Genomic DNA, 25,132 nt, shown 5'->3' on the forward strand with positions numbered 1-25,132 from the left:
TTATATTTCATTTTTAGATGTACTGCTGGTTCCCTCAAAAACTGTTCCTTTTTCAGAGTCCTCTTTTCAATCACGTACTGGAGTTTTACTTTAAATACTCTACTGCAAGCACAGATCCCCTTTGTCAAAGCCAAATCAAATTAAGCCCTTTAAAAATTAATCACCGCTTGTATTCTCCACAACTATCTGGGCATACTTACTCCATTATAAATCAGCTGTAGTCTAAGTTAAGTGTTACGGCCTCGTTGAACAGGTTACGGGTCGTAATATACCGGATTTCTGTAGAATACTTACCGTTGCCAGCCTGGTCTGCCACCAGCTGAGCCAACTGTGCTGCCTGTGATTGCATGAGCTTTTGGCGTAGGGAGAGGAAAAAGAGAAAAATCCCACTTAGTTTATCTCAAGACAGCTTTTTAAAAGAAATTCTAAAGTTATAGTGACTTACCGGTTGAGGGTACTGATTGCCCTTCGGGGCCCAGAAGACTTGGGATCGCTGGTTGCCTTAGTGCAGGAACGTGATCGCCCTTGTCAATACATGCAAACAGTTAGAAATTAAGCTCCACTAAAAGGCAACAGTCACTGCATCATTTGAAAGAAAACTGACCTCCTCTTCCAACAAGCTGCTGGTTGACAGAGAGGGAAATTTCAGAAGTTCAGTAGCAGTCACCAGAGCAGCAGGAGGTAACACAGTATCAGCATCACTACAAAAAAAAAAAAAAAGTTATTATTCAAACAGCGTTTTCAAGTGCTACTGGAAATAGCAAGTCCAAGGTGAGAAAAGGCTGACTACTCTAAATGGGAAAAAAAATTTAAAAAATCTTCATCAGATTTACAGATGTGAAGTTGGCCCATTCTTACTGAAGACTGGAAAGAAGTCGATTTGGACTACTGGCATGCCAAGAGAAAGCTCACTGGAAAAATATCTTCTTAAGCTAGCTGCACGTGAAAGGGTTAGAGCACATACAAGTCACACACTGAATCTCCGTTTTGGAAGACGCGAGAACTGAAATTCTATGAGGAAATGTTTATGTGCGAGTGCAGAGGCTGCCTTAGAGGTTCTTCTGAATTGCGGTTCTTTGCATTCAACGCTACAGCTGAGCCTGACAGTCTTCTGGACAGAGAGGCTATTTGCAGCCCAGGCATAAAGCTGAAAGGCCACAAGCCCTAAACAATCGTACAGATCTTTCACGTCTTTTCATGTGACTTCACCGGGCTGCAAACTCAGACTTTCATGTTTGTAAATACTTCAAAGTTACGGCGTTTCAGTGTTTATTAGCCAGGTCAGCACGCGTCACCGACTGCCCTTTGTGTTACTGAGGATGACTCTGACTTATCGTAAGATTGATGGTAGAAATACCGTAGAAAAAAGTAATAGGAAAACACCTGCTCAGTTTTAGCTCTAATTGTGCTTTTACAGGTTTCATGAAACTGTTGCTTCCTCCGTACTAGAGAGAAATTAATGCACTCAAGAAGCTTTGACATAACTAGAGGGCTCCTTTAGGAATTGCTAGCCACATAAAACCAAAGGGCCCCTGGGCAAAATGTGCCTCTTTCAGGGTAAAACTCATAGACAATGACTGATAAGGGAACTGAGCAAGAAATACTTCTGAGACAATCCTTGCATGAGACACACTTCCGAGTTATCAAAGTGTCCTCATTCAAAGTAAATACAAAAACCAGAACTTCCACTAGTATCGGGAACTGTCACTACCGATAGATAAATAGCTAGTGGAGAAGCTCAACAAGAAGAAGAATCTAACTTGAGCATTTTAGTGTCCTTTATATCCCTGTTGATCTACAGATTTACTTACCAAAGAGGTCCGTCCGGCTGTTCAGCACAGAGAGACAGGGACACTGCTGGAGGGAGACCAGAGGTGACGACAGAAGACGGATTTACTGGCAGCCCAACGGCCACAGAGGACTGACCAGAGGCCAACGATGACAAAGCAGCAGCAGAATGAGGAGCCAGGGATGCTAATGGAGTCATTAGTGGGTCCTGCTGTCTGGAAACTGCTGGCCGGAGCTGAGGCTGCATGTTGTGCGCTCTTGTTTGTCTCGTTAGTGGTGGTGGAGGTGGTGGAGGTGGCGGCTGCTGCTCATGTTGCTGCTGAATCTGCTCTCTGTAGCCAGTTCCATTATTGAAGTTGTTCACAGCCTAGAGGCAGAAAAACACATACAGAAAGGCACTATGAAACTTCAGTAGATGTACGAACAAAAGCCTCCCCAGAGCAAAATTACTTGTGTGTTCCTGTAAACTTTATCAATCCTAAAATCAATCAACATACAGGTATAGGAAGACATCAGGTGAAACACTGACCCTAACGATGGGTAACGCAGAGTATCTCTATTTACAGTACCTCAGTGTTAACACCAAATTTGAAAGTGAGGCAATCACGTTAAGCAAAAGTGTGACCTGAATTTGCCAGATTCTCTCTAAAGAGTTGTAAGCTTCTCTAACACCAGATAACGTCTCTGAAAAGTAAATTTAGCCTTATTCCATTTAGCCTTGCTTAAGGAGATGTAAACGAGTATTTTCTTCCCTTTCAGCTTTTCGCAAATAGACCTGTCTAACAAACAGTTTACATAAATGTCAGCATGTCACCTGGCGTAACAACTTGTTGGCAGTCAAAGCATCGGGAGAAACGTCTGTTTGATGACACGTTGGGCATGTATGTTCCTCAGATTCCAGTAACGCTGTTCTAATACCTGTGAATAACGAGAACCGTCAAAAGAGTTTTCAGCAAAACTAAGGAAAATGTTGGGGTTCTAATCAATTATAAAAACACGTATATGATTAATGGGTGAATACGGTCTTGAACTGAGAGCCTGAAGCGGTAAATGTCCAATAGTGTAAAAAATGTCCAGCATGCAGCAAATAACTAAGCAGTGTTGATATTTCACTGTTGTTACTTGGAAGCTGTAGAGTAGGCTGTGTCTTGATGTTTGGACTGGTCTTTCCACTGTGCAGGACAGTGAGAAGTCACCAACCTCAAGGTTGATGAATAAAACACATCTCAAAAAACCGTTCATAGATTCAAGTTCTGAAGGATTTCACCAACTCTCCTGTGGAGAAGAATGTGGATTAAACGCCCAACTCTCCGTTTGTTGCAGACCACAATAAGTCACCAGAGCAGGCTATAGAATTTTGCATGAGAGAAAGGGCTGGGGACAAACTAAATGCATTCAGTATCTCATACTGTAATCACCTGCACGGTTACACATTCTTCTCAGAGTCATCCTTCCACATGTACAGAGGGTTTAACTAGACACGTAACCAGGGAAAAAAGCTTTCTGCCTTTTTTTTCTGCCCTTTGCATAAGAAGGGTCCTCTCCCGTTCTGGGTATACTCAGGTATCAAACAGAACGGGTAACCAAGTAATTTCGTTCTCTCCCAGTTCTGCCTTCGGAAGGTCAGATGCCATGTTTTGAGTTAACAACCGTGGGAGTAAGACTTACATTCATCACAGTAACTGTTTCCACAGCAGGGAGTAACAGCTGCGTCACTCATGACCTCTTTGCAAATGAGACATAACAACTCCTCTGGAATAGGAGCGTCTGAGGAGGAGGAAGAGGACGGCTCCTCTGGTGAAAAGGGAGGCTTTTCCTTCTTTCCTCTAGCATACGCTTCCCTGGAGGCGGGGCGGGGAAGGAAAAACAACAAGTGAAAGATGGGCAAAGGAGAACTTTTCCAAGCTTTGGATTTTCCGCAAGGAAGGTAAAATAGATGGCATTCTTCTCACTCCACATTAGCTTTCTAAAGCGTAGGCATTTAGTTTCAACTACTTCTCTTTGGCCACCACACCAGAAGAGGGAGGGGGAACAATTTTCCTTCTGCAGAACTCTCCCATTCATGGGATCAACTAAGAGATTGGCTCAGACTAGAAAAATCATTTTTCGACATCCAGAAATCAGCTGAAATGAATCCCACCTCTCCTCTGCCAGAGGGTCAATGTAAATTGCAGGCTCAGGATCAAGTGAGTCTCCGATTAAATACACTTTATGAATAAAAGAAAACTATGTCTCAGCTTCTACACAAGGAGATCCATGACAGCCACAAACAGAAGTGCTACCAAGTGCATTTCTTCCCAGCCACTCTTGTCACCACACAGTAGGATTTTCTTAGTGTAAAGCAAAACAGGAAAACATCCGTCTGGTTCACACATGAGATTTGATCAAAGCCAGAGGGGGAGGAAATCTCAGTCACACAGCTACTTGCTAAATTGGGCAAGAAGCCTTTGAAACGTCAAAGAGAAGCAAAACGAGCTTTCGAGGAGAATGACTCCAACGGTAAGCACTAGTGAAATCTTTTGCAGACCTACAGATTCTAGGTGTTCCACAAGTTGAACCAACTTCCAGGGGCGTGAACAGCAGGACCAGTCTATTTCCATATTAGAAAGTATCACAGATTTTAAGGCAACGATACAATGACGGTGCTTCCTCCTTCGTAATTACAGACGCTGGCCAACTTGCTTGCATTGCCACTCAGACACACACGCATGGTTTCTCTCGTTCCCTTTCTGCTCAGTCCCATTAATCCCATACTTACGCACTAATAATTGGTATGGCGTATTTCCCAGTGCTTGTCAGCATAGCACCCTTTATACTGGGATCTTTCACCTCCATCAGGAAACTCCTCGGAATTCCTGTGCTCCTTTTAATTCTCGGAACAGACTCAAAAATTCTGTCCTGTTAAGAAAAGAAGTGCAGATATCTCTCATCTTAAGACCCACCCTTAAAAGGACATTTCAATGATGATTTTCAGCAGCAAAAGCCTTTAATCCTCTCCTTTTACCCAGCATAAGGCTTGCTCGACTAAAATACCCTTCTCCCTAAAGGAATATAGCCAGGATGTCCCAAAGGCTTGAGCAGCGTTTTGAACTCTGGAAGGACACGCACTTGTCCTGCACTCTCAACACTGCACGCATGTTGATCTCCACAGAATCACAGAATGGTAGAGGTTGGAAGGGACCTCTGAAGATCATCTGGTCCAACCCCCCTGCCAAGGCAGGATCACCGAGGGTAGCTTGCAGTCCAGTCGGGTTTGGAAGGTCTCCAGAGAAGGAGCCTCCAACAACCTCTCTGGGCAGCCTGTTCCAGTGCTCCATCACCCTCACAGTAAAGAAGTTTTTCCTCATGCTGAGGTGGGACTCCTGTGCTGCAGTTTATGCCCATTGCCCCTCGTCCTGTCACTGGGCACTACTGAAAAGAGACTGGCTCCATCCTCCTGACAGCCACCCTGCAGATATTGATAGACATTGAAAAGGTCCCCTCTCAGTCTTCTCTTCTCCAGACTAAACAGCCCCAGGTCTCTCAGCCTTTCCTCATACAAGAGATGCTCCAGTCCCTTAATCATCCTCGTAGCCCTCCGTTGGACTCGCTCCAGGAGTTCCCTGTCTCTCTTGAACTGGGGAGCCCACAACCGGACGCAATAGTCCAGATGAGGCCTCACCAGCGCAGAGTAGATGGGGAGGATAACCTCTCTCAACCTGCTGGCCACACTCTTCTTAATGCACCCCAGGATACCATTGGCCCTCTTGGCCACCAGGGCACAGTGCTGTCCCATGGATAACTTACTGTCTGCCAATATTATGCTTATTCACAAATAAGCACAGGCGTGGTGGACAGCACGAACAGCATTATTCCTCAGGCTGCCGCGTTACACAGGCAGCTGCACAAACGAGATGCTGATCATTCCAGCAGTAAGGCTCAGAAGCCAGGCCAGATGGGGTGCTGCCGCCTCCCGGCAGATCTGCGCTGCAGCAGCGGGAAGGCAGGGCCGGCACATCTGGCACAGGGCATGGGACAGAAAGAAATACCGAATACGTACTCAGTTTCTCTAGGATCTCCTCATCTGTCAGCCCAGATTTTGTCTCCTGCCCGTCTGTGTTTCTGGACAAAGCGTTTGATTGTCCACATTGCAGAGTGGTGGCCACTTTAGCTGGTGCCAGGGCAGCGGCAGGTTCAGTTACAGAGCATGAGTAGATCTCTGACAAGAAAAGGCGTTGTATCAGAAAGCTGGCTTGCAGAGATGCCCCTAAGATCATATTGCAAATGCAAATGCTTACGAAGATGCCTCTTCTCTGCTACTAAGATAAATTCACGGACCCTATCAGAATCACAGGAAACTCATAACTAAATGGGAAAGTTCAAACCCGATTGTCGTGGTGTCAGTGGCCTGGGTGAAGCACTGTCATGGTAGGACTGCGGCCCGCAGAGTCTTCACCCGCAAGTGCTGTCTGACCAGAAACATGCAGCTCTGAATTACCCCAAATACAGTGCTATCCAACGCTGGGACTTACTGGTTTTGTATGTTCAGGCCAGGGTGCGGGAACAGGGGGAGGTTCAATGCCTTCTTCCTCCTCCTCATCACCTTCATCCGCTTCTTCAGAAACAGGCAGAGCTGGTGGGGGTTCACATGCTGGTTTTGTGCCCTGTGGACAGACGGGAGCATGAGCAACAGTCACCACTTTGGCACTTGGGAGCTTTGACAATTACACACCACTTGGGTCTGCTCAGACAGCTTCAGGAACCAATCTGGACATGCCTGTAGTCCTACAGGCCCCGGTGCTAAGTTACACGTGGCACAGCACAATTTAAAGGTTACAAATGACCCTGCTGTTTTGTTAAGTTGTCTTGGCGTTTTTCATTCTTGCTGAAAACAACTTATCCATGCCCGTGCTTAGTCAAAAAATGTCATGCCTGGATATATCGCTAGAGGTCACATCTAGTTGCTGGTTCATTGCTTTGGCATTGTATCTATAGACATGGTAACAGTTAATTAAGCTAACAGGTGCCTACTGGCTACGTTAATTAATGCACATCAAAGGGCAAAGCCCGCTGCCTAGTCTTGTTGGGAATTTGCCTTTGGAGAGATGGCTATTTGTATCTTTACTGTTTTAGCCATGGGCTAATCATATTGCCTGTTTCCATGGTGCTCAACTTCCCTGTCTAAAAGCTCCTTTTGCAGCACCAACCTCCTCTTCACCTGCTCCTAAGTTCGCACAGCGATCTTTCTCCTGTTTGCCTGTGTCTCACCGCAGCAGGAGCCCAGAGGGAATGCAGCCCTCTCGGCAGCAAGGCGCGTCCTGCCGACCTGCCCGGGGCTGCCAGGCAGGCATCCCGACTGCTCACCCGGGCTCCCGTTACAGGCAGCGGAGAATAAAAGCCACCGCCGGGGTGTTGGCAACCGTCCGGCAGACTCCAGATGTGGGGCAGGCAAGGGAAGTCTGGCTGATCCGTTGGCTACGTGTAAACTGAAGCCTACAGTGCAGATCCTTGAAGTGCGGTGAGCTGAACCCCCCCACCAGTCCCAGCTGCGACGCAGACGCAGCGGGTTCTATCACCTTCTCACAAATTTATGTGCCTTAAGTCACCTGTACTTGGACACACTGTCACAGAGAGACACACGCACACAGACAGCGCCCTGTATTTTCTGAGAGACTCAGCGCCATTGCCCAACGCGTAAAGAGAAACAGTGCAACAGGTACTGAACTGGCCAAAGGAGGGAGCGAGACGTCAGACATCCTGAACGTCGGATTAAGGGCCAACTCTCTCAAGCCAGGGGTGCCCTAATGGGAAGGGGAATGTTCCTTTGCCATGCGTTAGATCAGTGCATGGCTTTCCATGCATCGCTAGCACTTTGCTTACCTGGGGATAGAAGGTGATTAAGGGAAAAATAAAGCAGGGAATAATTGCCCTCCTGTCATGTCAAATGCCTAGAACTATGTTTCCCACTGGGCCCTACGCTTGGTCTGACAGTGCTAAATTGTGCAGCTAAAACATAAGCAATGTCATCTTATTTCAGGCCAGCCGCCCGTTGAGGAGTCATCTTAACTTATAGACAGGCAAGCTTCTCTCTGCAAAAGCAGATTTTCATCTGTTTAAAAGTGCTGAACTAGTAAGGTAGAATACAGCCTGTTGCAAAGACACTACGGTTGATTTTCCTTCAGCCTACAAGGGTGGCACTCTGTCACACTGGCACACTGTGTTCCTCACTGAGTATGGTCTAGAGCTGCTCGCTTTTCGACATGTACAGGCTGTGCAGAGGGACAGGGACCTCCAGGGGACAGTTTGTCCTGCAAGTAGCCTGCAACGGTGTGAACTGTGCCTGACGACCGCTCTCTCCACTGATGACAGAGAGCCTACACACTTTGGGCAAAGCTGCTCACTGTTACAGCAGTAGCGGTAAAAGACACAACGCTATCTCTTCTCTGCTACTAAGATAAATTCACGGACCCTATTAGAATCACAGGAAACTCATGACTAAATGGGAAAGTTCAAACCCGATTGTCGGGGTGTCAGTGGCCTGGGTGAAGCACTGTCATGGTAGGACTGCGGCCCGCAGAGTCTTCACCCGCAAGTGCTGTCTGACCAGAAACATGCAGCTCTGAATTACCCCAAATACAGTGCTATCCAACACTGGGACTTACTGGTTTTGTATGTTCAGGCCAGGGTGCGGGAACAGGGGGAGGTTCAATGCCTTCTTCCTCCTCCTCATCACCTTCATCCGCTTCTTCAGAAACAGGCAGAGCTGGTGGGGGTTCACATGCTGGTTTTGTGCCCTGTGGACAGACGGGAGCATGAGCGACAGTCACCACTTTGGCACTTGGGAGCTTTGACAATTACACACCACTTGGGTCTGCTCAGACAGCTTCAGGAACCAATCTGGACATGCCTGTAGTCCTACAGGCCCCGGTGCTAAGTTACACATGGCACAGCACAATTTAAAGGTTACAAATGACCCTGCTGTTTTGTTAAGTTGTCTTGGCGTTTTTCATTCTTGCTGAAAACAACTTATCCATGCCCATGCTTAGTCAAAGTCCAATTTTACAAAATGTCATGCTTGGATATATCGCTAGAAGTCACATCTAGTTGCTGGTTCATTGCTTTGGCATTGTATCTACAGTCATGGTAACAGTTAATTAAGCTAACAGGTATCTACTTATTCGAATGTGGTTAAATACAAGGGTTTAAGAACCCTCCTATTTAACCCCAACCTTTGCTGCTGCTGCAAAGACGCTACGGTTGACTTTCCTTCAGCCTGCAAGGCTGGCACTCTGTCACAAAAGGCAAATCTCACAGCTTGCTCCACCATTCTTAAATGCTAGGAAAGCTAAAGGTTACTTTCACACTCACCGAAGGATGGGTTTCTCGGTATCCACGGGCGATTTTACCTGCAATGCGCAAAGGAAAATTAACCAGATGCTGTTATAAAAATGCCTTTTGTGGGGAAACCCACAGAACAAGGAAATCCAAAGAGACGACATGTTTCTTTCACAACATCCCTCCAGGAGCAACAGCTATTTTACATAGAGAGGAGGGTAACAGGACAATAGACAATTCTACACTTTCTTGTGTCTCTTTTTTGCCCTGTTTTGCCAGTAACTAAAAGAATTGGAAACTTATTCAAGAAAATGCAGATTGGTCTTTAACTGTCCATGCTTCTGTTCCCCCATTAAAGCTTGCCAAAATTCCACCTTAGCTGTGCCACTTCTATTCTGACAAACCACAGTCACAGCTCCTGAGTTCAGGAGCGTACACAAAGTGTTTTGAATTTTGCATTTCACCACAAAACTAATTGCTTTTTTAGCAAACATTAAGTGTCAACTTAGACAGTCAAATCTCTTCATTATGCAAGTTAAAAAAAAAAAGATGCTTTCCCTCAAAAGAAGAGAAACGGTAATACATTCTGGAGATTAACCTCACAGTTTCTCTCTCACAGAAGCTCTCCCAGTCCGCATTTTAGCAGTTGCACTGGTTGAACCAGCAAACTGAGGAAATTGCAGACCCCACTGCCACATACTACCAGGCGTGGGGAACTGAACCACTGCAGGTAAATCTGTCCAAAAGCTGTCCACACCCGGTGGGATAGAGACACCCCCTTATTAGCTGCAGCTCTTGACAGAAGCTTTACCAAAGTCATGGTATCTTACTGGCATTTTTGTTTAAAAATCAACTCTGTTATTAAGGAACAGCCAAAGAACACATCGATACAGAAGCCAACTAGTAGTAAAAACCTCCACTTACTTGCTACATGTGTGGCCAGCCAGGGTCTGTCTGGCAAATACAATACAGAAAAAGCCAAAGAAAAGAAAACGCGAACTGCAGCACAGACTTGCTCTCTCATTTTTGCAACGGTACGCCACAATTTTGCAGACTCTAGGCATCCAGGAGGATAAAGGACATCCCCATCACATCTGCAGGCTCTTGGACGGGAATGCCCACACCACGAGGGTCTTCCTGGAGTGAGCCTGCTATGGAGATTGCTCGGGACACTTATGCCTGCCTTCTCGCCCTCTGTGACACCGTTCCTGTTACATCACAATGGCAGCCGTTCTGGGTTGGTTTGCGAGTTTATGCACAGCAACCTCGTCCTCTGCATGGGGTTTGCGTGGCAAGGTTGTGGCAGCAGGGCTGCAGGGGTGGCTTCTGTGAGAAGCTGCTAGAAGCTGCCCCTGTGTCCCATAGAGCCCGTGCCCGCCGGCTCCAAGACGGACCCGCCGCTGGCCAAGGCCAAGCCAGGCAGCGACGGGGGCAGCACCTCTGGGATAACATATTTCAGAAGGGGACAAAACCGGCACGTGGCATTTGCAGCCGGAGAGAGGAGTGAGAACATGTGAAAAGAGCTCTGCAGACACCAAGGTCCGTGCGGAAGGAGGGGCAGGAGGTGCTCCAGGCGCCGCAGCAGAGGTTCCCCTGCAGCCCCTGGTGAAGACCATGGTGAGGCAGGCTGTGCCCCTGCAGCCATGCAGCTCCACGCTGGAGCAGATCTCCACCTGCAGCCCGGGGAGGACCCCCCGCCGGGGCAGGGGGATGCCCGAAGGAGGCCGTGACCCCGTGGCAGGCCCGTGCTGGAGCAGCCTGTTTCTGGAGGATGGCACCCCGTGGCTGGGGCCCAGGCTGGAGGATGCCGACACAGTCTCACGTAGCCTGACGTGATCCTGCCCTGCTGTGCCAGCCTGCAAGAGTTAGAGGAACCGGATTGTCCGGACTCCAAGCCAAGGGCCGTACGCTTTCAGGACCTGGTTAACGTTTTGTAGTTTCATCTCACTCAAACCTATAGCGTAAGATGAAGCTTTCCTTCTGTTTCTCTATGGTGGGTCTCCACTACAAAAGAACCCTTCAGTCCAGAAGAATATGCCCAGAGGACTCTGGGACTCCCTCGTAACTGACTGGAAGAAGGGACGTGAGATGAGAAAGCGTGCCCTCCTGCGCACACTGCCGAGCTTAACCAGCCCCCAGACAGGGATCCCCATGGGACCCTGCAGTACTAAACCAACCACTGCCGTAATCCTGGGCTGGGCTGGGCAGCAGGAAAAACACCGTGTTGTCGGTGTCTGGTAGGTGCTATTTTCAGCTTGTTAGTGGAACTGTGTACCTATCCAAACAGGTATCACAAGTTCATGGAAGCTCTTGTTAGAAAAGAATAAAGAAAAAGACTGCAGAACAAATATTTTGAAAAAGAATTCTCGTAGTAAGTTTCAGTGGATTATGCTGCTAAGTTTTATATGATTTGATACTGTGACTTATCTCGGCATTGTTAGTGAATGTGATTGCTGCTATTTTGTATTGGATAAATTGCCATCTTTAAGTGACAGGAAGCACAAAATCATGGACTATATCACTACACCAGAATCCCTGATACTCTATCCCTTTAGTCATAAACCGTTGACCAAGTCTGGGACTAGGAGTGGATTCAGCCGCACCTAGACTCCCCTCTGAAAAGGACTTTAGAAAGCATGGGGGTCCACCCTGATCCTCGTGACTCAACGGGAGGGCATTCCTTTACTTTCCTTACCTAACCTTAGTCATAAACCGTTGACCAAGTCCAGGACTAGGGGTGGATTTTCGTCCACTCTGAGCCTCGTGTCTCAAGAGGAGGGTCTCCCCTAGTTTCTCTCCTCAAGATACACATTAACTCGATCCGATAGACACGTAAATCATTCGAGTTTAATTGTAATCTGGCTTCTCTCTGCATAGCTTTTCCACGTTGAATATGGAATAGAGTGGACCTTGCCAGCAACTTCTGTTAATTCGCGCTTTTTACAAATCTAGATTAAAATCATTCGCTTTCTGATATCTTCGGCAGTGATTCTTTAAGCAGCCTAAATTATCCATCCGTGACAGCCCAGGACGAAGGGAGGGGTGCCAGGAAGGTGTTTTAAGATTTCACCATATTTCCCATTATCCTACTCTGATTTTGATTGGCAAGAACTTAAACAAATTTCCCCAAGTTGAGTCTGTTTTGCCCGTGATGCAAAATGCCGTGATGAACCTGTTGCTCAAAGGATCCAAGAATAACTCATAAAACGCACAAAACAGGTATACCCTGTACCCCAATCTGAACAGCGTGAAGGAGCAAGGATGCAAAGAAACAAAAGTAAACATGACCTTTGGCCACTAATGCTTCTCCAGAAAAATGGTCATGATTGCTCCATCTACTGTCTGCTTTAGTTGTAAAAACAAGCAAGAGAAGAAAAGTCACAGTTTCAATGCCATTTACGGGACAAAAGCAGAAAGAGAATTCATTTCAGGAGTATTCCACAAGGTGGAAGTTTTTAAGGCTGCTGCTTGACCACCTGATTTTTGAACGTGGGTCTGACTCATTTTGGGGCCTGACACTGCCTCTTTCGCAGTGAGATGTCAACTTACCTCCCGACAGGGAGGCGATTCGAGACAGTCAGCACGGCTTCACCTAGGACAAGTCCTGCCTGACCAACCTAGTGGCCTTCTGTGATGCAGCGACCGCATCAGTGGGCAAGGGAAGAGCAACCGACGTCGTCTATCCAGAGTTCTGTAAGGCCTTTGAGACAGTCCCCCACAACAGCCTTCTCTCTAAGTTGGAGAGAGAGAGATTTGATGGACTGTGGACTGTGCTGAGTGGTGCGGTTGACACGCCTGAGGGATGGGATGCCGTCCAGAGGGACCTGGATAAGCTCGAGGAATGGGCTCGTGTGAACCTCTAAGGTTCAGCATGGCCAAGTGCAGGGTCCTGACACAGTACTCCAGCTGGGGTCTTGCCACAGCGGAGTGGAGGGGCAGAGTTCAGGTACTTCACGGCATCCTTCGAATTTATGAAGGACTATCAACAGAGATGGGGTTGTCCATGAGCATGAGAACCACATGAAGTCTAAAAGTCAGCAAAAGCACCTGCTCCAAAGCGTGGCAGCCTCCTGTCACACTGGAGGCAGCTCTACCTTCCACTGTCTCCAGATGTCAGGGCTCCGGTGGGTCACTCTTGGGGTAGCAGCAGGAACACTTTGGCACAGGTAAAAAGCGTTCCCAGAGCTTCCTGCAAGCATTTGCACAGCTCACAGCCCAGGACAGCCGTGCCTGTGACGGCCACACCGTTTTTACCCTGCCTCCCCCGACCAAGGTACGCTCTGATGCAAGAGCTTTGGTCCCCCCTGTCTCCCAAGGAAAACCAGAAAGTGTGTTACAACCATTGAGCTCCCGTGGGATATAAAGAAGCCTTGTCTGGCAGCAGTTGCTTCCTGCTGCGTAGGCTTTGAACTAGCCCTGGTGACAAAGCTGATCAGCCAATTGTGCTTCATAAGAAAAAGCTCCTGTGTAAAGCTAGCTTCAAAGACATGCGCAAGAGAACTTGACTGACAGTGGCCTCACCTATACAAGTGGGCTTAGCATTAGAAAAAAACAGACAGAAACCAGCTGAATGCGGCAAAGGTGCAACGAGATAGTGCCAACTCAGCTAATAAATATGCATTAAGCATGCTTGCACAGGGCAGGTTGTGTCTACAAATACACAAAAGCAAACAGTAACATGTCGTGGCCAAAGCCAATGGGTTTTTCAGCCTGCAAAAATGAATATGTGAGTACCCTTAAAATTGCATATGAGGCATCGAGAATTGTAATGTGGGGTCCTTCTCAGGCTTACAGCCAAGAGGCACCTTTACAGCCGGCAATAAAAAGCGGTTTTAGCCAGTGTGTATGTCTGCTGCCTTCTTTCTTCTACCCACACATGAACTAGGAGAGAAGAAAAGTGCCAGCGAATCCATTTCAGTCAAAGTTCAGGTCGACATTTAAACAGCAAAACATCTCAATACTTATGCTGACCCTTACATAGTTATTTATTTCATCTTCCTTTGATATGTAACTAAGCACATCCTCTGCTACCCACAGGCTTTCCTCCCAGCCTCCCAGCTCTCCTATGTAAGAAACACAAGCTATAAATGCTACAAAACAACAAAAAACCCAAACCCACCTGCTTTGGTGGACACCAAAACACTCATGACTTTCTCAAACTCTTCATTGCACCATCTGACGGGCAAGGGACAGGATCTCCTAAAGGCTCTTTTATGGGCACTGCCCTGAAACCCCCCCACTGCTTCTCTCCTAGAGCACAAAGAGATGAGGAAGAATTTCTTTTTTAAGTCTGTGGAGACAGTTTCTGAAAGTAGACCAGTAATTTTAAACGAGGATAAGCCCTTTGCCTTGCATCTGGCAACCAACAGGGATGTGGACCCAGCAGCACAGACCAGTGCCACGCAGAAACCACCACCCGACGCACAGGGAAAGCACGACAAGTCAGATATGGTACCCAGTAACGACAACCAATGGCTCTTCACATTGGTTCTCTGTATGATCAGGTTAGTTCTTAGTCAGACACAGAAACGAGAAGCGATTTCTTCTTCTTTTGCTGAAGTAGACTTTTAAGGAGATATTGACAAAAAGTGCAAAAACAACCCAAAAAAGTCAAAGTAGGTACTTTCATCCTCACTAGATGCATATCTGTCCTGGTTTCAGGCAGGATAGAGCTGGTTTTCTTCACAGATGCTAGCGTGAGGCTATATTTTGGATTTGGGATGAGAAAATGTTGATAATGTGCTGATGTTTTGAGTTGTTGCTAAGTAGTCAAGGACAGTCCAGCTTCTCGTGCTGGCCCCAGCAAGAAGGCTGGGAGTGTACGGGAAGCTGCGAGGGGACACAGTCAGCACAGCTAACCCAGGCTGGCCAAAGAGATATTCCCTACCATACAACATCATGCCCAGTATACAAATTGGAGTTAGCCGGGGGGGCAGAAATCGCTGCTCGGGGATGGGTTATGGATTGCCGGCTGCTGAGTAATTGCTGCATTGGGCATCACTTGTTCTTCTATGTTCCTTTGTCGGTATTATTATGGTTGTTATCATTGTTGTTTCCTTCTCTCTTGCTGTCCTATTAAACTGTTTTTAACTCAACCCACGAGTTTTTTCCGAATGCTCTCCCCCGTCGCACTGGGGGAGAGGGGAGTGAGCGGGCGGCTGCATGGCGCTTAGTTGCCAGCTGGGGCTAAACCACGACACGTTCAAACCGGTGTCTGAAAAGGAGAAGAAAGAGAAGGAGCCAAAGTCAAAAACTGGCAAGACAAAGCGGGAAGCAGAAGTGGCTGTTCCTCCTCAGAAAGACAATATAAGAAAACCAGCTAAAGCTTCCCAAGTGAAGGTGGACAGCGAGCGTGAAAAGTCTCCTCCAATGGAACCTCCTGTGAAACAAGTGAAGGAGGACGTGCCAAAGACAGACAATGTTTAAACATCTTCCTCTCAAAAGGATGAGAAGGCTCTTGGTACCCCACAGAAAATTCATCCAAAAGTGATAGAAGATCACCCAGAAACTAGACCAGCCGTGGAGGAAAAGGCAAAGAAAGACCATCCAAAAGAAATCAAGTCAGAGCAGCTCTCCAACAAAGAGGGGCAGCCAAAAAAACCTACTGAAAAAAGCAAAACTTCTGACGCGAAACCTGAAAAAAAAGAAATAAAAGGTGATGAAAAGGTTGACAAAGAACGTGAAGCCACTTCCATGAAGGCCTCTAAAGCAGAAAGTGCTGAATCAAACACATCACGGAAGGGGAAGACCAAGCCTGATGGTGAAAAAGGAGAATGAACTCCAGCAAAGGATAAATCTGCTTTTCTTAACAACCTGAAGCCTTAACAATCTTCAATAAGATTCAATTTAACTAAGAAACTGGCAAAAAGATGGTGAGTGGAGAAAATGTGCCACCCGCAAAAGAACCTCTTGAGAAACATGAGCCGAGCAGCAGCAACGTGAAACAAGAAAAAGCAAAGGGAAAAGTGAGAAGTAACAGGAGCTGATGGCTCTCATTCAACTCTCGTAGATTACACCAGGTACCTCATCACTTCTTTTCCTATTCTTTCCTTCCTCCCCTCACCCCAAAAGCTGCAGAATTCTTTATGGTGACTAATGGAAGGAACAGCTAAATCCCTGCTAAATGAGTGAATAATCTGTGATCTCTCCTGTTCAAGTGTACTTGTGTCAGAACCAAATTTTGTTAAAGGAAACAAGCAGTCTGTACTGCGCAGAAAGCTAATAACATGTTTGACCCTTACTTCTGGGACTTCGTTTTCCCCTCTTCTTATTCATTACATGTTGACTCTTTGAGGAGTGCCCTCTCGGTCTTCCTTCAAATCCACGCTACTGCGAACGGCAAGGACAACAGACATGTCTATCTCATGCAATATTTTGCGTTTCAAAAATTGCAAGGCACTGTCATGTTCTACTTTTGTCAGTAGGACATGAAATTATACCTTGCAGAGAGAGCAGCTTGGCTGACAATAGGTTGTACTGATTTTGGCTTTGAGCACAGCGCCATATCGACACAGCTACACTGCTCCCAGCTCAGTGCCTCCGTGTTTGGCACTTCCCTTGGAGACCTCTCTTCTAGGTTCCATTGTATGACACGTGAAAAACAGAAAAGTGATCTAGTGTGGAACTGTTAGGATTTAGATTTCAGTGCCTAAAGAAGGAGGACAAAGCAAACTCAAAACATTTAAGACATGGCTGGAGACATAAGGTAGTGTCTTGGTGTTCTAAGAAGGTTCAAAACTGTACATTTTTCTAAGGAAGAACAGTGGGACAGAGCTTTGGTTGTGTATACCTCTCCATAATTGCTTGCTTACAAGAATGAAACAAGAGTGCATGTCTCATGTATCCACCATTGGTAGAAGTAGGACCTGAAGGTATTACCAGATCAGATGGGCCCCAATCTGATAATCTCGTGTCATTGTTAATTACATGTAGAGTAGGAAGATACTAAATCCATTGGTTGCTCATAGTCACAGCTAGTGGGCACATCCGTTCTCTTGCCTGTTCCCTTAATTGAACATCTTTTGAAAAACTCCTGAAGATTTAGAATTGAAACAAAAGCCATTTTAGAAAACGTTACAGAAAATGGCAGTGTGTGGATCTCACCCAGTACTAACATGCGCTTTTCTTCTCTGAGCACTAGTTCTACTGAGGGAAGCCCCATTAGAAAGACTGAAGAAAAGCCAGGCACTAAACTCCTTAAGACCAGAGAGGAGTCTAATAATGATATAACAGCCCCTGATAAAGATGTCAATATTATGATCCAGGTCCCTCCGTCAAAGTGGGATAGAGTTGACTCTGAGTCTGAAGAGGAAGATGTTAAATCTAGCCAGTGCCCGCAAACGTAGGAAAACCTGCTAGTGCTATAAAAACATGAGTGCTAAGCCACCAAACCCTGTAAAACAGCATGAAAAAGAGTTGGAGCCTTCAGAGGAAACACTGCAGGAAAAAAATCCTAAAGAGCCAAAAGAAAAGGCTGTTGGTAAGGTGGAAGACGATACAGCAGCACCTGCTGCAGTTGACCACCCTGAAGCAAGCAGACGTGAAAGTCAAAGCAGTCCCAGTGTTAGCTGCAGCCATAGGCGAAGCCCTTCTGAGAGGCAGACTCAAAGCCACAGCAGCAGTGCCAGCTCAGGAGAGAGTCAAGAGAGCAAGAAAAAAAAGAACCAAGAGAAGAAGAAGCACAAGAAGCCAAAGAAACACATTGGAAACCAAACGGATTTGGAAAAGAGCCAAAAGCACGAACACAAGAAGAGGAAATTGAAGAAGAGCAAATATAAAGAGAAAAGTGATGCAAAAGTGAAACCTGTCACTACACGGAATGACAGGTAATAAAAAAAGACTTAATTCATCCTAAGTCATCTTTGTTCAATTTTGTTACACTGCAAACAAATTCAGAGAGAATTCACAGAGTGACAGAGAGAGAGAAAAGGAACAGGGGGCAGGACAGCAGTGGTGGAAAAAAGCAACTGTGATGGGCAGCAGGACAGAGACCTGGAGAAAGAAAACATAGAGCAAGAGAGAGGGAAAGAAGGGGCAGCCAGCTGGACAGGGGGATACAGTGAGAAAGGATGGGGCAGGGAACGGGACAGAAAGAGACAGAACAAAGAGAGGGGAAAGAAGGACAGCAAGAGGGAAAAAGGGACAGGGATCTGGGAAGAGAGGGAGAAAGCAGCAGCAGGGCAAGAGGAAGAGAGGCAGAAGGAGGGGGAGGGAGCAGGAGAGGGAAAGCAAAATAAGGGCTGGGGCCAGAACAGAGACTGCAAAACAAGCCTGGGGACGCAGCAAGATGGAGGGGGGCTGAAAAAGAACAGGGGCAGGGACAGAGGCAGGACAGAAGGACATAGTGAGAAAAGTTGGGGCAGGGAGGAGGACAGAGCGCCAGACGAGAGAGACAACAGAAAGAAAGAGAAAACCAGGGACAGTGAGCAGCACAGCGGAATGGAGAAAGAGAGAGAGGTATTGGGAACCTTGCCAAGAGATGGAGGAGGGCAGGTGGAAGGCTCAGGAAGCAGCAGAGAGGGACAGAGAGAGAAGAGATGAGCAGGAAGAAGGACAGGGACGGTGGGATAGAGAATGGAAAAACACAGTGACTGTGAACAGGACAGAGCGAGAAAGAGAGAGAACAAAAGAGAAGCAGCAGACCAACGGTATCCTGGGCTGCATCCAAAGCAGCGTGGCCAGCAGGTCGAGAGAGGGGATGCTGCCCCTCTACTACGCTCTGGTGAGACCCACCTGGAGCACTGTGTCCAGCTCTGGAGCCCTCCGCACAGGATAAGACATGGACCTGTTGGAGTGGTCAGGAGGAGGGCCACCAAAATGATCCGAGGGATAGAACACTTCTCCTATGAGGACAGGCTGAGAGAGTTGGGGTTGTTCAGTCTGGAGAAGAGGAGGCTCCGAGGAGACCTTTTTGCAGCCTTCCAGTAATTACAGGGGATCTATAAGAAAGATGGGGACAGGCTTTTTAGCTGGCCCTGCTGTGACAGAACAAGGGCTCATGGTTTAAAACTATAAGAGGGTAGGTAAAGGCTAGATCTAAGGAAGAAATTTTTCACAATGAGGGTGGTGAAAGACAGGCACCGGTTGCCCAGAGAGGTGGTAGATGCCCCATCCCTGGGAACATTCCAGGCCAGGATGGACAGGGCTCTTAGCAACCTGCTCTAGTTGAGGATGTCCTTGCTCAGTGCAGGGGGGTTGGACTGGACGACCTTTAAAGATCCCTTCCAACCCAAACTAGTCTATGATTCAAAGAGATGGAGAAGGAAAAACCTGCACTGGCCTGCAGACAGAGAGAGACAGAAAAAAAGAAGCACAGGGAGCAGGAAAGAGGGGCAAGAGGGAAAGTAAAGGGAGAGGGAGATGAGAGAGAAAGAGAAAGACTTGGAGAAAAGAGAAAGGGGAGGTAGGGAGCAGAGCATGGTAATAGAGGAGGGAAACAGAACCAAAAAAAAAAAAAATTACACAGAGGGAAAGGGGAGCGGGCAGGGAGGGACTGGGACACAGAAGAGGGGTGACATGACCCCATGGACCCAGCACTCACCGGAGTTCCTGCCCTCTGCACTGCCAGGCCAGTTAGAGAATTCAGGCACTTCTGTCTCTGTCTGCCCTTTCCTCCCTTCCTCTGCTGTAGCTCCACTCACTTGACTGTCCACCTAAGAGAACACATTGGTGCCTTACAGCTCCGACAACATGAGGCTGCCTAGATGCACAGCCACGCACCCGCACGCACGCACGCACCCACACCAACCCCCCCCCCCCCGCCAACACACACTACGTGGCCGTACTGCACTTTTCCTTATTTATACAGACCCCGCGGTGCACATTGGAGATCTGGTCTGCTGAGGACTACTGAGAGGGACCCTTCCTCACCTGGAGAGGCCGGCTGTCTCTTGTCTGCAGCTGGAGGCAGCAGCTGCTGGGATCCTCTTCATCTCATTCTCCAGCTGCTTCACCTTCTGCTGAGCTCTTCAGCTTCAGCTTCAGCCACGGCAGCTCCTCTCCAGAGGCACTAAGTGTCCATCTGCCCCTCTGCATCCACGTCACCAGGAGAGCAAGGCCAGAGACAGCCCACGCAAACCCGAGCCAGATGCAGGCTGAGAGGCCCCGGCCCTCAGGGCAGCCTCGCTGCAGCTGGAGCAGAGAGACTGGGCCTCCAAGACCAAGATGGCCGCCTGGCAGCCCCGAGCCCAGGACTACAGCTCCCGGCATGCCCTGGGGCACGCCCTCCTGCTGCCTGAGCCTGCATCCTGCCCCCCAGCCAGGCCCCGCCCGCCCACAGCCTCATGGCCGTCTGCCTGGGGTTGCCCAGGCCCGGGCCTGGGCCCAGGCCCAGGCCCAGGCGGAGCAGGGAAGAGGAGGAGAGGGGCACAGAGGGGCAGAGAGGGGTGACAGAGGGATGTAGATGAGGACAGGGGGATGGAGAAGGACAGAACAGCGATGGCCTCCAGGCTTTGTCCTCATTTTAGGCCCGCTGGTTAAAGACTCACCCATGGAGCGATGTCTCAGGACCACTTCATGGCCAGTGGCGCTGCTTTCTGGATCCCCTGGTGGCGATGGGCAGAGGGCCAGGTTGTCAAGTCCCAAGGCCAGGTGCATATGTGGGATGTCAGGGTCACCCCTGCCTGGTTTTTCCCGGCGAAGCCCCAGCTGGTGCCGTCCCCGTGCTGCAGCCCCAGGGCTAAGGCTCCAGGAGCCGGGCATTTCTGCGGGCACTGCACCCTGCCGGGCCCTGCTGCCGGCTGCCCTGGGCTTCGCCCCGTTGCCTCCAGCTCTGCTTTCAGCCAGCACCGAGGGCACCGCAGATTGGCTTGCCAGCTCCCCACAGCCGTCCTGACCCACGTCTGCAGCTCGTATGTGGTGTCCACGTCACACGGCTGATTTGGGGGTGGCAGGTCTCTCTTGTGGCACCCTGGGAATGAGGGCAAAGCAAACCCATCCCTCCCTTTCGATCTTTGCCCACAGACTGAGCAAGTGGAGATGTACCCTGTGCTGGAGAGTGCCCTGCAGGGAGGAGACAGCTGCTTGCAGAGCAGTGCTGAGACCTGCCTGACAGCAAAGGTGGCCACAGAGCGGCCCAGGTGAGCTGGTTGTCTTGGAGGCTATGAAAGCAGCCTTCCTCCACCCCTGGTTTTGGTGAGATACGGAGCAGCACAGAGATGTTTCTCTGGGATCCAGGAGGGCTTCCCAGTGCCCCTGTGAGGGATCCTGCTCCCAGAAGGCGCCTCCCCATAGAGCAAAGGCCATATCCAGCCACCTGGCACTGGGTACGTCTGCCCTGAGGAGTGTCTCCAGGAGGATGGGGTCATCTGCCTGGTGGCTCTGACACAGCAAAGATGAGCTGAAGCCCCGTGGCTGTGGCTGTCTGGTTCAATGTCTCTGAGTGCCTCAGCCTTTCTCCCTGGGAGTGTTTAACCTGGGCCCGTTATCAGGGTGTGACGGATGATGTAAAGATGGATGCTGGTGACATCCCTGTGGCTCTAGTCCTGCTCCCACTTCCAAGTTGTGATGTCTGAAATCCGGGGCCACCTGAAGGTCCCGGCAGAGATTTCCAGAGAGTTTGTGTTCATTTTGTTGACATCCTAGAGCTACAATGGGCGAGGGTTATGGGAAGCTAGGGCTACAGTTTGCTAGGTTGATGGGGTGGCAGGGTTATGGCATGCCAGAGTTCCAGCGAGGTAGGATTAAAGCGTGTTCTTGCTATGGACAGAATCTGGGTTTGTTGCCCTGGGTTCCTGGGGTTAGGTTATTTCTGCCTTGCGTTGTGTTCTGTGTAGCCTTTTTTTGTGGAGAGTCCTTTTTCAGCTTGTCTTTTTAGTGGTTGGACAGGCACCTTTGGTTTGTGTACGATGTTTCTTCTGGTTGACTTTTTTGCTGCTCTGGTGGATTGTACTGTGTTTTGTGTCTTGTAAGCCACTTTTCTGGTCTAATATGTCTACAGCAGGTTGGGCAGTTTCTTGTACTAGAGTTACCAGGGTTCTCTTCCATCTGCAGTTTCTTTGAAGGCATCTCTTTAAGCCACTTGTCTGTTTTGTGAGGGGCAGTGGACTTAACGGGAGAGCTTTTCTTCCTCAGTAGTGCCTCAGAGGATTACCCATCATTTTTGGTGGGTTTGTCTGCTTTTTATTGGCTGTACTTGATTTAAAAAGCTTCTTGTAGCTCTTTGGATTTCTGTCATTAAAGGAAGTCTCTGGGCTTTCTGCCCAGGAGTGAGATGTCCAGAATGTTGTCCTTGTTCTGGGGAGGCAGGGTAAAAACGGTGTGGCCGTCACAGGCACGGCTGTCCTGGGCTGTGAGCTGTGCAAATGCTTGCAGGAAGCTCTGGGAACGCTTTTTACCTGTGCCAAAGTGTTCCTGCTGCTACCCCAAGAGTGACCCACCGGAGCCCTGACATCTGGAGACAGTGGAAGGTAGAGCTGCCTCCGGTGTGACAGGAGGCTGCCACGCTTTGGAGCAGACATGCTCTGGTGGGCTCAGAGCAGGTGCCTTTGCTGACTTTTAGACTTCATGTGGTTCTCATGCTCATGGACAACCCCATCTCTGTTGATAGTCCTTCATAAATTCGAAGGATGCCGTGAAGTACATGAACTCTGCCCCTCCACTCCGCTGTGGCAAGACCCCAGCTGGAGTACTGTGTCAGGACCCTGCACTTGGCCATGCTGAACCTTAGAGGTTCACACGAGCCCATTCCTCGAGCTTATCCAGGTCCCTCTGGACGGCATCCCATCCCTCAGGCGTATCAACCGCACCACTCAGCACAGTCCACAGTCCATCAAATCTCTCTCTCTCCAACTTAGAGAGAAGGCTGTTGTGGGGGACTGTCTCAAAGGCCTTACAGAACTCTGGATAGACGACGTCGGTTGTCCTAGGTGAAGCCGTGCTGACTGTCTCGAATCGCCTCCCTGTCGGGAGGTAAGTTGACATCTCACTGCGAAAGAGGCAGTGTCAGGCCCCAAAATGAGTCAGACCCACGTTCAAAAATCAGGTGGTCAAGCAGCAGCCTTAAAAACTTCCACCTTGTGGAATACTCCTGAAATGAATTCTCTTTCTGCTTTTGTCCCCTAAATGGCATTGAAACTGTGACTTTTCTTCTCTTGCTTGTTTTTACAACTAAAGCAGACAGTAGATGGAGCAATCATGACCATTTTTCCGGAGAAGCATTAGTGGCCAAAGGTCATGTTTACTTTTGTTTCTTTGCATCCTTGCTCCTTCACGCTGTTCAGATTGGGGTACAGGGTATACTTGTTTTGTGCGTTTTATGAGTTATTCTTGGATCCTTTGAGCAACAGGTTATGGACCCTGAGGATTTTTTTGTGGTGTTTTGTGATAGAGGGGAATTTTCAAGGATTTCTTGCATTAGCTGTAGAGAAGATGTGGTGGGCTGACCTTGGCTAGACGCCAGGTGCCCACCAAAGCTGCTCTGTCACTCCCCCTCCTCAGCTGGACAGGGGAGAGAAAATATAAGGACAAGCCTGTGGCTCGAGATAAGGACAGGGAGAGATCATTCAGCAATTCCCATCACGGGCAAAACAGACTCAACTTGGGGAAATTTGTTTAAGTTCTTGCCAATCAAAATCAGAGTAGGATAATGGGAAATATGGTGAAATCTTAAAACACCTTCCTGGCACCCCTCCCTTCGTCCTGGGCTGTCACGGATGGATAATTTAGGCTGCTTAAAGAATCACTGCCGAAGATATCAGAAAGCGAATGATTTTAATCTAGATTTGTAAAAAGCGCGAATTAACAGAAGTTGCTGGCAAGGTCCACTCTATTCCATATTCAACGTGGAAAAGCTATGCAGAGAGAAGCCAGATTACAATTAAACTCGAATGATTTACGTGTCTATCGGATCGAGTTAATGTGTATCTTGAGGAGAGAAACTAGGGGAGACCCTCCTCTTGAGACACGAGGCTCAGAGTGGACGAAAATCCACCCCTAGTCCTGGACTTGGTCAACGGTTTATGACTAAGGTTAGGTAAGGAAAGTAAAGGAATGCCCTCCCGTTGAGTCACGAGGATCAGGGTGGACCCCCATGCTTTCTAAAGTCCTTTTCAGAGGGGAGTCTAGGTGCGGCTGAATCCACTCCTAGTCCCAGACTTGGTCAACGGTTTATGACTAAAGGGATAGAGTATCAGGGATTCTGGTGTAGTGATATAGTCCATGATTTTGTGCTTCCTGTCACTTAAAGATGGCAATTTATCCAATACAAAATAGCAGCAATCACATTCACTAACAATGCCGAGATAAGTCACAGTATCAAATCATATAAAACTTAGCAGCATAATCCACTGAAACTTACTACGAGAATTCTTTTTCAAAATATTTGTTCTGCAGTCTTTTTCTTTATTCTTTTCTAACAAGAGCTTCCATGAACTTGTGATACCTGTTTGGATAGGTACACAGTTCCACTAACAAGCTGAAAATAGCACCTACCAGACACCGACAACACAGTGTTTTTCCTGCTGCCCAGCCCAGCCCAGGATTACGGCAGTGGTTGGTTTAGTACTGCAGGGTCCCATGGGGATCCCTGTCTGGGGGCTGGTTAAGCTCAGCAGTGTGAGCAGGAGGGTACGCTTTCTCATCTCACGTCCCTTCTTCCAGTCAGTTACGAGGGAGTCCCAGAGTCCTCTGGGCATATTCTTCTGGACTGAAGGGTTCTTTTGTAGTGGAGACCCACCATAGAGAAACAGAAGGAAAGCTTCATCTTACGCTATAGGTTTGAGTGAGATGAAACTACAAAACGTTAACCAGGTCCTGAAAGCGTACGGCCCTTGGCTTGGAGTCCGGACAATCCAGTTCCCCTAACTCTTGCAGGCTGGCACAGCAGGGCAGGATCATGTCAGGCTACGTGAGACTGTGTCAGCATCCTCAGGCAGGCTCCAGCCTGGGCCCCAGCCACGGGGTGCCATCCTCCAGAAACAGGCTGCTCCAGCACGGGCCTGCCACGGGGTCATGGCCTCCTTCGGGCATCCCCCTGCCCCGGCATGGGGTCCTCCCCAGGCTGCAGGTGGAGATCTGCTCCAGCGTGGAGCTG

General features: G+C 48.4%; 1 protein-coding gene and 1 pseudogene across 2 annotated transcripts in view; both read left to right on the forward strand.

The window, feature by feature from the left end:
• Nucleotides 1-17,931, forward strand: part of LOC309416414 (E3 ubiquitin-protein ligase RBBP6-like) — a 79,201-nt pseudogene extending 61,270 nt beyond the window's left edge. Inside the window, exons 18-19 of the transcript in view lie at nucleotides 15,301-16,121; nucleotides 17,237-17,931. The product of the transcript in view is annotated as an E3 ubiquitin-protein ligase RBBP6-like (transcript). The remainder of the gene's footprint in view (nucleotides 1-15,300; nucleotides 16,122-17,236) is intronic.
• Nucleotides 1-25,132, forward strand: part of LOC309416433 (serine/threonine-protein kinase PAK 3-like) — a gene marked incomplete at its 5' end in the record, with an annotated part of 156,672 nt that overhangs the window by 114,444 nt on the left and 17,096 nt on the right. The gene's annotated exons all lie outside the window — the stretch shown is intronic.

This window comes from Phaethon aethereus, assembly GCF_964289735.1.
Source record: "Phaethon aethereus genome assembly, contig: HAP1_SCAFFOLD_108, whole genome shotgun sequence".
NCBI classification, from domain to species: domain Eukaryota; kingdom Metazoa; phylum Chordata; class Aves; order Phaethontiformes; family Phaethontidae; genus Phaethon; species Phaethon aethereus.